We start from the raw sequence: 17,257 nt of genomic DNA, 5'->3' as shown, positions 1-17,257 counted from the left end.
CACTATTGTTTTGCTTAGTCTTTTAGTTGGTGTATCCAGATGCGGCAGAGCCACTTCTACATAGGGGGGGGGGGTGGGGACTAACACACAATAGGCACTTTCTGGAAAAGAAAAATAGGGGGAAAAAACAAATGTTTATACATTGGTGTATACACATCATACAATATTTTGCTTAAGCATCATACTTTGCAGTTGGGTCTGATGTCCAAAAATTCTTTTGCGAGCGAGCGAAGCGAGTGAGGAAAAATGAAATATTTGTGAGGGTCGCAGTGCGAAAAAATACATCTTTTAAAGAGGAAAACCCCAATCCTGATGAGATTATAAGCACAGTCTCATGAAGAAAAACAGAAAATACCTTTGGTTGGTAACATAATCATATAATCTTTAAGATTCATGCGAGTGAGCGTAACGAGCCAGCTTTTGGGGGAAATTGCTCCTAGTCGTTTTAAATTAGGGGCATGTTTAATGATGAGAGGAAAAAGGTACACTTATCGAAAGGGATAAGACATTTATTAGGAAAAAAGAGCACTTGTCAAAATACAAAGGATAGTTATCAGAGGTAAAAATAGGGCACTACTTACATGTACAAATATGCACTTATGAGAATGGTAAATAGACATTTGTCATCAGAAAAGGAGCACCCATCAGATTTTGATGGTAAATTTAAAAGAGGTGAACAGGTGAGTTCATGAAAAAAAAATTTTTCCCTTATTAGGAAGGAAAAGGGTCACATATCGTTTTTAAAAGGAAAATTATCCGATTTGAAAAGGATCATGTACTACACCTGAAAGGGACACTGACCAGATATATAAAGGGACACTTATAAAAGGAAAATGCACTTGTTGAAAGAAAAGGGGCACCGATCAGATTTTAATAGGGCGTGTAGGGGGGATGTGGCAAAAGACAAAAGGCACATTTAAACAATATACGGGACATTTATTAGAGATTTAAAAAAGGGTTAAGTATGAGAAGGGGAAGGAGCTCTTCGTTTTAATGGGGGCACTTATCATAAGAAAAAGGGGCACTTATTGGAATGGAAAATGGGGCACATGGGAAAAGCGCTTATCCAAGTTAAAAAGAGGTAGTTATTGAAAGGGAAAGGTGTACTTCTTACAAAGAAAAAGGGAATATAGACAGATTTATTTTTATAAAAGCCGGATAGTTTCATATTCAAAGCCATGACATAAATATTATGATCATCCTTCGTCTCAGAGCTTGTTACTAAGCTTATAATAACACCCATTCTAATATCAACTGCCAACATTTTTGTGATGAAACATTTCGTCACATGGATTGTAATGAAAGTAGAATATTTGTGTCATGGTTAAGTGGTTTTGTTAATTGAAATTGATTGAAGTTAGTAGGTCGTGAATGTGAGTCTTGGCACATATTTGTTATGTCCTTAAACACGTCATTTTATCTGCATTGCTCCTCTTCAGGAAGGTGCTAAATACTTGCCCGGTAGGAAAGGCATGAGCGCACCCGTAAATAAGGGCAATTTGCTATAAACATATGCTTCTCCGAGATTGGTAAATGGAAGCTGCAATCTGCAAAATCGCAGGAGTCTCTGACAAATGGAAGTGTTCTTATAAAGTCTAAACTATGACAAACAGAAAGTTTGTCGATTGGGTCTCGTAACATGTTTAACAAGTGTAATGCACTTAACTTAATTATACAGGGTAAGTGCATCAAACCTCAAGAAAGTGTAAAATATCTTGGAGTTATAGATCAGCAATTGAAATGGGAATAAAAAATAGAACATACATCTGCAAAAGTTAGTAAGCTTATACATTTTGGGGGCCGGATTTGTCAGTATTTGAATGAGCCTAACTTTAAATTGATCTATCATTATCAATCCATTATTCTTCTAATGTTTGATTATGCTGATGTAGTGTATGACTCAAGGTAACAGCTTATAGCACTCAATTGCAAAAGTTACAACATAGAGCAGACAGAATTATTCTTGGGATAAGTCCTTTTGAAAACACATATCAAATTGTAATATTCACCAGATGTTAAATTTGGAATTGTTGGTCCATCGTCGTTTAAAAGATACAAATTCCATGTTTTTTTTAATCCTTCATGACCTCAGTGCCCCTTACTTTAAGGACTCCTTTCACTTTGTTAATCACAAATATTCGTTTTGTTCCATCGGAAATGTATCTTTACCTAAACCACATACTAAATCATGTCGTAGAATGTTTTCATATCATGGGGCATCACAGTTTAACGTTTTACATTTTACTTTAAAATCATCCCGAAATTACAATGATTTCATAAGATTATTAAATAAACATATGTTGAATTCTATCTCCCTTTAAAACAAAATAATGTAAATATTGATAAATAATAGGGTGGGTGGGGGTTAGGGGTTTTGCTCTTGGGTGGGTGGGGGCACGATGCTGTGTAAACGATATTGTTTTTATATTATACCAATATGGTAGAACAATTGTGCTGCACTGGCACCGCTGAGCAGGTAGATCCATCTAATGTTATTTTCTCATGTTATCATGTAAATTGTTATCTATATGTTTTTATATTGGTCAATCAAATCAAATCTAATCCAAATCGCATGGTTGGGGATCGGCAACAGAACAACTACATCACCCTGACGTTTTTTATTATTGATTTTCCTCTTACATATCCAAACTAGTTGAAACCCGATGCGATATTTCCTCATTTCATTACATTCACAACCATAAATAATTGTTCAGCACACCCTACAGTACTTTGTGCCATGTGAACTAACTAAAGGTTGATCAAGCTAGGGTATCCAAGATTTACCATAGATCTGCAAGAGTGCTCGGTTGATATGAATGTGGATTTGAACATAATGCAGTAAAGTGTTAAATAAATTCAATAGTTACTGAAAAAGTTCATAGTTCACTGGGAGGGAGGGGGTGTATATGAACTGCCTTCCGTGCCGTTGAGGAGAAGTGGCATTAATCCAAACGCCTCACCTGGTTTGTGGCATCCCACGAACAGTTGGTATTTGGTTGACTGTGAATAAAATGAGCAGATTCCAAGTCCACAATTAAAAGAGTCAAGGTTAGACAATCTAGTCATACTGAGCGTGTTGTCAAGGTCAAAGGTATCCCATCAATATCGGCACAGTTTGACGACAAATGTGTGCTTAATGATTATATGCAGACCAATCATAATATGCATACAGTTTACTCCAACTGCCATGAATCAGCTTGACGTGTACCTTGCTTTCAAAGCAATTAGGTCCATAGATGAGACGAATATCTGCATCATTATCAACACTTTTGACAGAAATCGTTACCACTATACCGATAGTCTATACGTTGTCCTTTTGTCAAAATATGGTGGTATTATGGTGTGTTTGTACAGTTTCCGTCATTATATAATTTTGACAATATTTCAGATAAGATAGAAACATAAAAATCTATAATAATGGTCCTAGTATACAGACAACCAAATAGACCGATAAAGCCCACACGCACACACGGCCATTACGATCCGCCCCTCCCCCATAATTCGCCAACGAGCACGGAGGCACGTACGACCGTTAGTCAACGACACCAACATTTAAAAAAAGTTCCACATTACTTACATCACCAATAGGGCAATATACAGACGATATAATAAAGAACGATATATTTCCACCAGAAATTTACCGAGACTGATAACAAATAACAACATATATGCGCTAATTTAACCCCCCCCCCTCCCCTTTCGACAAAAAAGACCCATAGCCCGCGAGACCGACAACTAACATAGACACGAACTGAATAAGGAAAAACAAATAAAAGGAAGAACATTTCCTCGGAAACCCAACGAGAACATCGTAACGAAAATGTACATTGCCTGTTAATATGGACACTTTGTATTGACAAAGATATGGTGCTTGCTAGTCCAGCCATCTACCGAAGTCAGGAAGAGTATCTTTTGTTTTTTCAGTCGGTACTTTGAAAGTACGATTATAATTATTTAAGTCAATTTAATAGTCATACGCCTCTTTTATTTAATTCGTTTGAGCAGGAATGGTTTAGAATGTCCAGATTCATTCCATCATTAGTTGAGCTCTCTGTGTCAGTACCTAGCTTCAAAAAGCGATGTGAATACAAGTTTGTTCATGTAGGACTCTCTACTTGAAATAGGATCTCAACCAACCAATTTGTCGAGGATGCCTCGATTATTTTAACCATGGACCTAGTACTAAATTAAAGTTTTTAACTTAGTAAGACCAATCCAACTGCCTAACAGACCTTTGAAGACCGAATGATACTTCTGTTTGCAAATGTATGACAATTTTCTATATGCAAAAAAACATATTTAGAATGTATTCCTTGTCAAACATAGTATATATATATTGACTGCTATGAGAGGCATTGCTTCTTCTATAGGCTCAAGGGGACGTTACATCCTGATATGACCCAGAGTTGCCCCATCTGCAATCTCTATGGGACGGAACTATTCGAAGTTTCATAAAATAACTGATATCTATCATGACCCAATCTCCATTGTGGTCATTCTATGCAAATAGCTAAGCTCTAAAATATAGGCAAACGTTTTCAATTTTAAATTAGTTTTTGTTTAAAAATTGGATTTAAAGTTCCGTTTTATGTTATATTGGCGTGTGCAAAACAATGGAACTGTTTATCTGATGTTTCTATCAATATTAGCTGCAAAGGGTTACTAGAATGAAACCGCTATAGTGAGTAAATACATGATGAGGATTCGCCACGAAGATGATAAAGGCCTTTAGTCTGCACGGTGGGGTTGTTTTAAGTAAAGTTCAGGGTTTTTACTCCGTCAACAAAGTAAGTAGTACACATATACATATGTAGAAATAGAAAATGATGTGTTCTACTTATATATTTTTTTTTATTGAAATACATGTATGTATGCATGATATCAAGTATGACACTACAAAACAAAACAGAAATACGTCTGCCATTCGCATTAATTCCAATATCATAGGATTCCTATAATCTTTTAACCCTAAAAAGGCCGGGCTATTTGAGGTCTTAGTACGGCCGGGGGGGGGGGGGGCATTATGCATAAGTTATGCATAATTCATTATGCCCCCCCCCCATAAGATCTCGGCCGCAAAGCGGCCGACCTCCGCGACAATTTGCACGCATGTCAAGTGAAGTGTATAGAATACTATGATAATTTCATTTTTTGAAAAAATTACTCATTTGCATATTTATGTTAATTTACGCAAATAAGGTCATACAAATAACATTTTTTTATCCATAAATCATATATTATTCATATTTAAGCATTCTTTTTCACTACATATATTCTTTAGACCATTCTGAATAATAATACGACATAACAAATTGGAAGTGCCAGCTTATTCCTTATGTTATCTCTTGTTTTTCATAATTTATTATGTATTTTTTTTTTTGGTTAAAACTTATGTATTTTATTGTTTTCGATGTTTTATTTCATTTCTAGATACAATTCAAATATTTTGACTCCCGAAACAACCACCTAAACTTTAAAAAAGACCTAATAACCTATGTATGATTTTTTGTTTAGGAAAAATGACTTTTCCATATCTTTTGTACACAAATTTTCGGGCTGACATGCAAAGACAAAGGTCACGTGACCTTGTAACCGTAGGTCCGATTCTCAAAAAAAATCTGTTAAAAGTTGCGCAAGACTTGAAAGAAAAAAAAGGCATCGAGCGGCGGGGCGCCATCCATATGCGTTCCCGAACAATCAGAAAAATCGTGGAGGGGGGGGGGGCATGATGGCCCCCCCCCCCCGGCCTTATTAGGGTTAAAGGATAATATATCTATATCATTAGCCTCATTAGGAAAGAGTTGTAATTGTCATTTTAAAATGATGGAATGTCTTACATGCTTTATTGGATGGATGCAAATATATAACAAATCATATATTTTAGTATTCTGTTGGTATGGATATAAAGTCTGTATATACAAAAAGATGTAATTTCCATATCTACGAACCAAACGTAATCTAATTTAAAAAGGGCAGTAGACTTCATATCCCCGCTACTTTTACTATCATTAAAAACAAATATTTGTAAAATCCATTCATCAATTTGTCGTAAGCATTCGAATACTGGAATAATAGTAAGTTCTTGTATAGCGCTCATGTCAGTCAGATTCGACCCTCCTGGCGCAATACGGCGCTCTAGCATTTCAATGAATACATTCCTACCAGGTACCCGTTAACTTCGCCTGGGTGGACTGTGGCAAATGTAGATCAATGTATTGTCAAAGGCCATTAGTGCGGCGGCGGGACTCGAACCGCGGACCTTGTGATCGACAGTACGGTTGGCGACGTATCCACTCGACCACAACTCCTCTATATATATATATTTCGTTGTAGCTGAGGCATTTCTGAATACAAGCATAAGTTACAGTGACTTAAAATGAATCATTTTAGTTAATTAAGGGATGTCGGCGCTTTTTCTGTACGAGACTGCAACCTTTCGCGTTGATTTTGCAATATAGGTGTCAATGACGTCTTGTTCGCACGTTTCCTTTAGTTATATCATAGGTCCACAATGTAATCGTCGCAGTCTCACTTTGGTAAGTTTTTAACGTTAATAATTTTGTATAGATTCAATGTCAATTAAAAAGTAACATGCATTATTAAAGCACTAACAATCCCGATTACAAAGTTAGTATCATGCATTGAATAAGAAGTATAGGTTATGTGTATTTTGAAATATCACAAGCTTGCAACGTGGTTTCAAATTGTATCGCTAGTGACGTTCTATAAAGTCCACGTACTTATGTTACGTGATACAAAACGCTGTATAGAATGAAAGCTTTGAACGTTTTTATTTCTTTCCTTTTTCTGGGGTTAAATTGGCCTTTGGGCCAATGGGGAATCAAGTTTATATTTGTACAGCGCATGAAAAATTAGATCTGCAATTCATGTTTTGGTGTGTGTGTTTTTTGAATGGTTAATTTACGTGCGTGAAATTTGATATCCTCTTCTGTTTAATGAAGTTGTAAAGTACGAAATTACAAAATAATCTCCTTGAAGAATTGTGAAGAAAGATCGAAGGTCAATTTGAAATAAAGAGCTTATATTGTTATACAATTATTCACACATTTAAGTGGAAATAAAAGAGAGCAATATAGATATACGAATACAAGAATAAATAGAGAAAGATGATGGTGATGATGATAATAGTGATGAGAGTAAAGACCTTCGGCTCTGACTGCAACACAAATACACCAACACATATACACATGTACAGCGCGCACTTCCAAATATCTAGAATATATGATAATACAATTATAATTTTAGAAAATCTTATGTGATGATATTGTAAATAAAAGTAATTAAAACCCGATGGCTGTATTTCATAGTTCGTTTCTTTTGTTTACATAACGGAAACAATTAAACAACATCATATTTACACTGGGTACATGATCATGTGCCATCAACCACAATCTAACTATCGCCTGCGGCCAGCGTAAATGTAATACCAGTATTTTGTGTGTGATTGGTAGAAAAATAAGGTGTAGGACCCGATCCCCCCCCCCCCCCACTCAGTGTTATTTAGAGTACGCATTTGCGTGCTTCCAGCATCCCCCTTTTCAGCAAAGGTCCGTTGTGTAAAGTCAATACGGGTAGACCTTTTTATTTTGTTATACGAGCCTTTTGAGATCACAACCCCCCCCCCCCCCCCTTTTCAGCATAAGTCCGGTGTGTGCCAAAAGTCAATACGGGTAGACCTTTTTCTGTTGTTACGATCCGGAGATTTTGGGAACACGCATGGAATCCCTCCGTTACCGGAGTGTGGGGGGGGGGGGGGTTAGGAGTGAAAAGAAAAGGCACTATAACCGAGGATAAAACTTTTAATTAAGAAGAAGAACACAAAATATACGTACAGTAAAAAGGTAATACTATTAAAATTGAAAGTGGTTGGGGGTAATAACTGATAAGTAATATATATTTCATCATATCAAAATTAGTATGTGCTTTCAATCAGTTATTCCTCAAAACAGTATAATATATGAGTTCCAAAACTAGAACATTTAAATCATACACTCTTTTTAGCAAGCAAACGCCTCACATGGTTTGTGGCATCCGAAAAATGCTTGGTATGGGTTTGACCATGGAGAAAACGAACAGGTTTTGTGGTTCGAATCCCATATGCGCAACTCTGCACTAATGTCATAATGTGCGAGGTGGTATATATTCAAAAGAGTTTTCACATATCGGTCGCGGCCCAAATTGTATAGTTCATAATACACAAGATTTATTAGGCGCTTAATACGTTTTTTTAAAGTGCATCATTAGCTGTCTACAAATTAACAACCAAGGCTTTTGATGAGCACACGTATTATGATTTTTTTTTTAAAGATAAATCATGCATATATAATAATATAGATGAGATCAGAAATAAGATCAAACATACAAGGAATAAAATGTTGTACACCTCTTTTGAGCGACTCACAACTGAGCCCGAGTAGAATAACATTTATGACTTTAAAAAGGTGTTTTCAGCAAGGTCTTAAACTGATCATGGGAATAAGTAATGTAATATTAGCTTGTAATTTGTACCAAAGGATAAGGGCAATTATTGAAAAAGCTCGATCGTTATATATTGTAACAGTACGAGATCCAAGGGTTAAAGGCATCGTTTAACAATGTTAAATCTGAGGTATACATAGCCCTACGTGTTATATCAGTGTGTGTGGTATGGTGTAATATTGAAGCCCCCCAAATAAGCGCTTCAAAATGATCATAAAGTGCCTCAGAATAGTACCACATTCATTTTCCACCGAATGACTGTAGTGTTAAAACAGTTAGGAAATCGAAACAAAAAGAAATTTCTATATCAAATCATAAGGATCTTGATAATCAGACGGGCGATCGGCTTGTAAAAGCAGAGTTATACCAGCTAAAATTTATGGGAATCCTGACTAAACTACAGGTTTATAATTATGAGTGCAGCATGAGCTAAATCCAGGATGTTGTTTCAGAATCTGAGGCAATGTTACCAATTCACTTTAACTGCAAGGTTGATGATGATCGAATAAGTCCTCAATAACTAGAACAACGTTAGGAAATAAAATATGAAAGATATTTAGGGGCTTTGCCATGGAAAATTGTGTATGTCAAAAGAAGAACTTTGAAAGTTATACGATATTGGGTTGATGTGCTTTAATTTTCTCGAGAGAGTAACAAGCCTTGCACCAGTTTTCTGAATTTGTTTAAAGTGGAATTAGGTTTGAATCAGGAAGGCCAAAATAAATTAAGATTTAAAAATTAAGGTAGGAAAACAAAAGGCATACATGATTTTGAAATGTAATTGTTCAAGAACTTTGTCCATCTATAATAGAGGATTACTAAAAAAAGGCTATTAATATATAAATAAAGAGCACTGATAATTGTCGCAGAGGACGCGACACAAACCATTTTTGTTGGTGAAATAATGACAAACTGAGTACCACATTTAAAAGAACATATAATTTAAATGGCAAAATCATCTTTGTTTAATCAAAATCAGATCAGTGACGGCTGAAATATCCATAAATATAACATTTGTTCGTGTTGGTTATAATTCGCACAACCAGCCGGCCCGTCTATTGTTATTATTGATAAATAAATTGAGTAACGGTCACCGTATTTTTAGTAAAGTGGAGCGGTATTGGTATGATCGTATTTAATCTAAATTCACACATTTTGGAGGTCTAAAACTACTTTCAAAGCAATCTGTCATAAATAAGAATAAGTCTATATCAATAACCATGCACTTTGAAGGCGTTTTAAACAAGAATTTTACTATCCTATTCACGTAAACTCATAAACTATTTTTATTTTGCGATTATTAACTTGTTCAGAGTTAAATTTTTAGAATTTAAGTTCGACAACAGTTGGTGTCCTCGTTATGCTTTTATCTTTTTTTTGTATTCAGGATCCTAATAAATAATAGACATGTCAATGAAGTTCATCAAACAAATACTGTCTAATTCGTTGGAAATTTAGAATGACTGAGCGCTTGCATTCAAACGTTTTTGTGTGGTCAGTATAATATGCCTCTTTAAATGATTAGTACGGTCTGTAATGCATAGCTTCTTCATTTTTTTAAAATGTAATATAGATACTTATTCACCAGGAAATTTAAAAAAAATGTCCAACCTTTCCGTTTCACTTATGTTGATTTCCTATCTACTTAACAAGGGAAAAAGTATTTCATGATATTTGCATTGAACAAGCTATGGTTTTGTAACTGGATATAAAACTTTGCACATTTTTTTTTATAGATTATGATGTGTATTGTTATGAAGCAGGTTCGGATGCTATTATACAAAGACTGATTACAATCACCTGCTACATTATCAATTTTTAATTGATAATAACGTCGAGAAAACATCTTTGTTAGGCATACAGAGGTAAAAATTCGTCATTTTACAGTTTACCATACAATCATTTTACTGACAACAAATAGACTCAGCCTTCAGTTATGTTAGGTTCTCCAGTTGAAAATAGGGACTTTTAGATTTGCGTGGACTGATACGTGTGACGCCCATTCAAGGCAGTGCATTAAAAGGACGTCGACCGTAGTAATCCCCATCGTCTTCGTGCAAATCTAAAAGTCCCTAATGATAATTCAACAACAACTTGTTTTGGGGGGTAATATCCATCCCTAACCACTATATTTCAGTATAACATTCGCCTCACCTGGTTTGTGGCATCCAATGAATGCATGGTATGTGCTTGACAATGTAGCATACGTGCAAATTTGATGGTTTCATCATCCATTTCAAAAGTGCAGCTGTGCACGTACGTCATACTGATCGCGCTGATATAGTCTAACATGTACGTTACACGTTACATTTCTCACATAAAGGCTTTCAAAACCAAAATTGTTTTTATTTAATTTATATTACATTTCAGTCAAATTTAGTTCATCGCCCAATGTGTATACTTCTTATCATTTGACATTCATACACCTAAGTTTTGAACATTATTTAATCATGTATGATTTTACATTTCAATAATGTCAACAGAGCCGTGTCGAAGAACACCTTTCTATGTGTTACATTTTATAATAAGTCATTGTTCATTGACTATATGTCTTATATTCAAATGGTTTGAGTGTAATTCTCTATCAGCTGAACAGGCTACTCTGATTAAATTGATACATGTATTAAACAAATACCCAATCAATTCCTATTTATGGATTTCTAGCTTGTAATTGTTAACAAAATTGTTATTGTCCACTTGCATTTGAACCAATCGTCTACCTATTTAATGTAATTGTCATGATTACATAGGATTAGGTTTTCCAAGTTCAATAGTTCGTGTCTCTTTATCATTTAAACGCCTCACCTGGTTTGTGGCATCCAATGACTGCTTGGTATGCGCTTGACACTGTAGCATACGAGTAGGTTATTATGTTTTCGTAATTTTTAAAGCGCATCTCGTCACTTTAGTCATAATGATCGTGCCGCTATCATTTAACTGCTGACCAGTTCAAATCATACCGATGCATAACACCATTGTATATGAATATTCAACCACCATATACTCATTGTACAATACAATTCAACCTAACCGCCATGATCTAAACATTGATTCCATATTGATTAGGTCGGTGTGGATAACCCCTACTGACACACTCACTGTAAATATGTACAAGTTGTATTCCATAGATACGTCGCACAAAACAAAATATAACTTAGATTTAAAATACCCTACCCGCAACTTATGTAGTAAGATATCGATATACATGTACGATGTCACATGTCACATATCACATTCGTTTACATAAAGGGCCGGCATTACGTCTACACTGATTCCTGGCAACCAATCACAGGCCGTCATTTTTTGGCGCTCTGTGTTCGTTCGTATTTTCTAAATAAGGCTATTTGTACATTCTAGCGACTTGCTCTGATCAGTGCCGAATGACAATAAACTACAGTATGTATATATTCGTTGCTACTCTTTGATTTTCAAACCCGTTCAAATAAAAGATCGGAAATCTATCCCATTGTTTCCCCAGGAAAATGGTGGATATTTTGATTAATATGAACATATAATCGTTATCTATGTTATTGAATCATAAAAGCTGTTTTTATAACGCCATTTTTAAATTTGGGAGAGATTAAACTTACCCGACAAGACGTGTATAATTTGTGTCTTCGTCCTCCGATTAGTTAATAGGATTTAATTATCTTACCCAACATGATTGATTTCTCAAATACATTCAAAGTGCCATACTATACAAAGAAATATTATAATTATATTTCTAGCTCTATGCTAATATAATTTTCTTCTAAAATATGTGTTTCTCGTGTCAGGTACACATGACGCGCCTATCTCCAGGTTCAATCGTTTGTTCGTATCTAATTTTAACAAATTCTTGCAACATTAAAGGTATAGACTAGTTCTGGTATTGCGATTGCAATTTGAAAGAAACGTCAATACGTCACGCGAGTCAAAATATTCATGTATGACGAACCTGTACAAATCGAGACGTCTGTCAATCAAAATATCAACCTGCAATTTTCAACCAAATATTGTTATGCAGTTTTAAACCTTAATATTATTACGCATTAAAGAAGCCCGCACACGGTAAATGTTTTTATTACTGAATAATAATGTTAAGTTTGAAATAATGTAATTATCACAATATAGATTGAAAATAAGTAATTTTCCTTGCGCAGGGGGCGCTGCCCCTTTGTAAACACCTCTTTATATATGCTCGTGTTCAAATGCAACTCTTGCTAAACAGACATGATGCAAAGGGCACACCATGTTCTCTCCATGTTCTCTTTTCTAGAGATATATCCTTTAAATCCAAAGAATTTATATTCAGTATCATTAATATACATACATTTTGTCTTACCCAATGAAAGCAATACTCGGCCGTTACTTGCATGGTTTACCAATGCATGCAACTGATGCATAATCTTGAATCATCAACCTTTGAAATTATGAACACACCCTAGTTAATTCAGTTGTTTCCTCGCTGTTGCATTACCTTATAATATTTGATGATTCCAAAAGACTTTTCGTCGCTCTTTTCGCTTACTCGCAAACATGAGAAATACAAATATTTATTCCCAAACCATCTCTCATTACCTCCCTTATACTAGCAAGCCTAACATAATAATATATTACCGCGTTTTTGCTATGCTTTTATTGGTCAGCAATATGTAACCCGGGGCACTCCGCTCCTTGACCCTCCACCTCCTACGTCCGTGGCCTTTATCACGATTCCCGTATCTCGGTTTAATGGTAAAAGATTAAGAATACACATATACTTTAATTTGATTTTGGATGGTACATTTTTCTATTCGTATCTCTCTTTATGGAAATAGTTTGGAATGGTGTGTACACGCACCAGGTTTTGAAAGTCATTGTCATGTAGTCCACCATGATTTTTTGTTAATTATGTAGTGAATTGATAAAGTTTCTTCTTTGGCTTAAGAATGTTTTTGTCAGTGTTTTATTATTCATCGCTAGACGAAAATGTCCATTTAAGCATAACAAAAACATTCACTATTTTACAAAACTATATTACCTTGAACTAAAGTATCATTTTGAAGCTGTCGCTGTTATAAAAGTTGCAATTTTTAATTTGCTTTTGTTCATTACTTTTTTGTTGGCAATATAATTTATTCTCAATTATTTCCTTATTCATATTACGGTTTTATTAAAAGAAAAAAGACATTTCAATTGGTAAATAAAGTGTTTATTTTTTGTTTAAGTGGGCGTTGTTGGCAATCTCCGAGTCACTCTATTTTGTTTGTTATCCTTGTCATAGCATTTCCTTGTTCATGTTACGAGTTTTTTTATTTTTTTATTATAAATATGGCTGTATCATTGTCTTTTGAACTTTTCTATAGTGCAATGATACACAATGTCGCAACAAAAAAATGTTTGCTTCGATCCTCTTAAAAAAGTGACGAATATTTATAAATGTTTATATATTCGTTTGTACTTTGTAGAGAGTCTAATTTCAAACACACAATATATTAATACAATTGGCAACTGTGTTGTCTACGAAAGTGCATCTGAATAAGTTTATTTGTAATTTGACCCCAGCTTGTCTTTTCTATGAAACTAAGTTTGTTTTCCTGTATTCATGATGAACAATCACAATATATAAACCCCGTTACTCTCCCACTTGGTCTCAAAGCAATGCACTATGGGTTTATTTGGTAAAATACTAAGGCTTGGTCTAACACAAAATTGTTATAACAGGTTGCAGTCACAATAATGGATTTAGAGTTGAGTCTACGAATTCATTAACCAGTGTTAGCGATTGACCACACAAGAACATGCATATGCATAGCTGCAGGCCTATGCAAGGCATATTCTATGTTCTAATGATATCATAACGATAAATGATATGCAGTTCTTCTTTAATTATCTAGATTTACCTCTCTTTAAAAAAAATAGTATAATTTGGTTTCCGTGCATTCACCGGCATAGTATGAATTGTCTGTTTTTCTTTTCAAGACATAAACGTATATTGTATGTTTTCGTATTATATCAAGATCGGTGTTTACATGCCCGATTTCCTGTATATATGGTATAATAATGAGCTTGCTGTGCTATACTCCCGGACAAGTATTTTTCTTATTCAGAAAAAGGTGAAACAATATCTAAGATTACGCTTATAGAACATTCAGGCCTCAGACCGTTTGGACTTTGGATTTTAAAAGAAGAATACAGAAATGCCTCGGGATTATTAGGAGAAGGCGGGCCCTAGATCGGACATCTTGCTCTGTTTGTGCTAGTCGCCTGTATTTCATTATTTTATGAATATTTAAAGTGTAAACATCATCAAATGTAAACTGATTGAGTTTTCAAAAGCTAGAAGATCTCATGATATAACATAAAGTTATTTTCTCATATTGCTTTTACCAATTCTAACGTTTGGATTATCAAACAATTTAATGTCTTCCGAGTTGAAACATCTGTCAATGTTCTATGAATAGAAAGAAACAATTTTAAGCTGGGTAGGTGTATTTGGAAAAGTTTAGGGAAAGTCAGGATTAGTTTCATAAATTATAGACCCCTTCCTTCAAACTTCTCATCAGGTTTGTGGCACCTGACCACTACTGAATACTCTCCTATATAAAATGGCAACAGTTGGCATCAGTAGCTTGAAATACATGGGCTAAACTGCGTTAGTGACCGCGGGGTGCTAAGTGTATGCTTTTCCACCAGTTGATATCTATAAATACAAGCTAACGACAAATGCTCCACAGCTTCAGGTAAGAGGACCAATCAGACCAATGCAGCTGGTACAGCCTACTCCAAATAATATTTGTATTGAACTCTAAAATACACGTACCTCTAGAATGACTACGTTCATAATATACTTTAAACATCGGTTCCTTAATCATCTCTTAATAATTAATTAAAATAACAACACATACTTTTTGTGATATTAAAAGAAAATACTGATAAATAGTTATCATATGTTTGGACTAGAATACTCAAAGTGTTTTCACGCTATCATTGCCTCGTTCCGAGAAAAATCATTCATCTCGTAAGATGCTCCCTTGAGTCCCCTCCCCCCCCCCCCCCCCCAGCTGCAAAGCAAAATAAATACATACACGTGTCATACTTTAAGTTACAACGTGTCTGGTCTTAACTCCGTTGTATCTTGCAAAATCTGAATTTCTCTGTTATATTTATATATATATATATATATATATATATATATATATATATATATATATATTCATCTAATTATAGATAGTTCCGTACAAAACTTTCCAGGAAATTAGACGAGTCACCAAAATCATAATATTGAGGTTGAACCTGAACGTCAACTACTAAAAATGTGCGATCCTATATCAGACGTTGAAAAAAAAAAAAACAATATTAGATTTGAAAGTTGAAACGAGATATATTTGTTATGTTTCCATTTCTAACATTGTAACGTCTCACCTGGTTTGTAGCATCCGACGATTGCTTTAAATATGTATACATGTATAAGACGGAAAATGTCGAAGGTCAGTAAACCGTACAGTTAATACAATAAAATTTGTCATACTGTAAGACCTGTCATGGACATATTCATCTCATAAGTCGAGCTCCCCGAATCCCAAATGACGATACATCTCCGAATGTTTCAAACGATAGACCATACATCAATACCATTTATCTATAAAAGTTCAGTGCACGCCAACTGCCATCTATAGAAGCTTGACGTCCACTAGGTCGTAGTTTTGATCAGGGCCGCCCCAGAGTCGTAAACACTGTACTCTTCGTTCCCCATGAACAGTAGCAGAAACATAAACATGTCCTTTTTATTTGAGCCTTAGTGAATTGCTTCAGTGATTTTTACCAAAACATATCCAGTTCCCCTAACTATGCAGTAAATAGTACTAGATTTGATAAGCCTAACAGCCCAACCGCACAAAGCACTTTTGGGTATCTCTTGAAAGTATTTCGCAAAGTACCTTAGTTTATACTAGTTCAGATAAATCCGAATTTCGTATGTTATATGTATCATATTATTATTATATTTGCTGTAAGCTGAATTATGATTGATGACTGAAAAGTTGATTCATTTCTGTTTATGTATCATAAATATAAGGCTTTTGATTTGAGATGACAGCTTTTCTCCTGTATTAATCATTTGATAATAAAATCATATTTAACTAAATACGAGTTTTACAGTTATATGATGAATTTTGATTTGAATCGATTATGGGTAAATAACCACATGTTTTCTAGGCAAAGGGCGTTTTAATTTTTTTCAATGCATCGTTAAGTTAGCATTTGAACTTTTTCTACAGGCTTAAAAGTGTGCGTTTCATATTGTTGGCTGTATTTGTTGTTTTTTCTTTCGTATTCAATTTATCTATTTAACATTTTTTTTCATTATGAAGCACTTCATCATCAGAGTTGCCTTTATAACTTTCTTAAAGGATCATGTACCTTAGTACGTTTAATTCTGTCTTATCGTATACGTTTGTACTTTGTCTTTGTTCATGGGCGTATTGGTCTTGTATTTATTCATAGTTACATTGAAGTTGGCAGATGTAACTTTACAAAAAAGGTTTTAACGGAACAAAGTTTGAATTACCAATTTTAAAGTTGTCAATACCCCCACAAAGCAAGTGAAACACTTGCATCATAGATCTCAATATTCATAGAATTCCCACTATCAGTAATTAAGTTTCTCGAATTCTTGCTGACAAAAGATGATCAACATTTTCAATAGTTTAGCCAATAACCAGGAATGGTAAAAGTACAGTGAACTTCGACCATAAAGTAGATTGACGTCACTTCAAATATTGACTAGGGCTGCCCC

The sequence above is a fragment of the Strongylocentrotus purpuratus genome, unplaced genomic scaffold (assembly GCF_000002235.5).
Source record: "Strongylocentrotus purpuratus isolate Spur 01 unplaced genomic scaffold, Spur_5.0 spur5_scaffold_17, whole genome shotgun sequence".
NCBI lineage: Eukaryota > Metazoa > Echinodermata > Echinoidea > Camarodonta > Strongylocentrotidae > Strongylocentrotus > Strongylocentrotus purpuratus.
The sequence above is the reverse complement of the archived record's forward strand: the minus strand, read 5'-3'. Positions refer to the sequence as shown.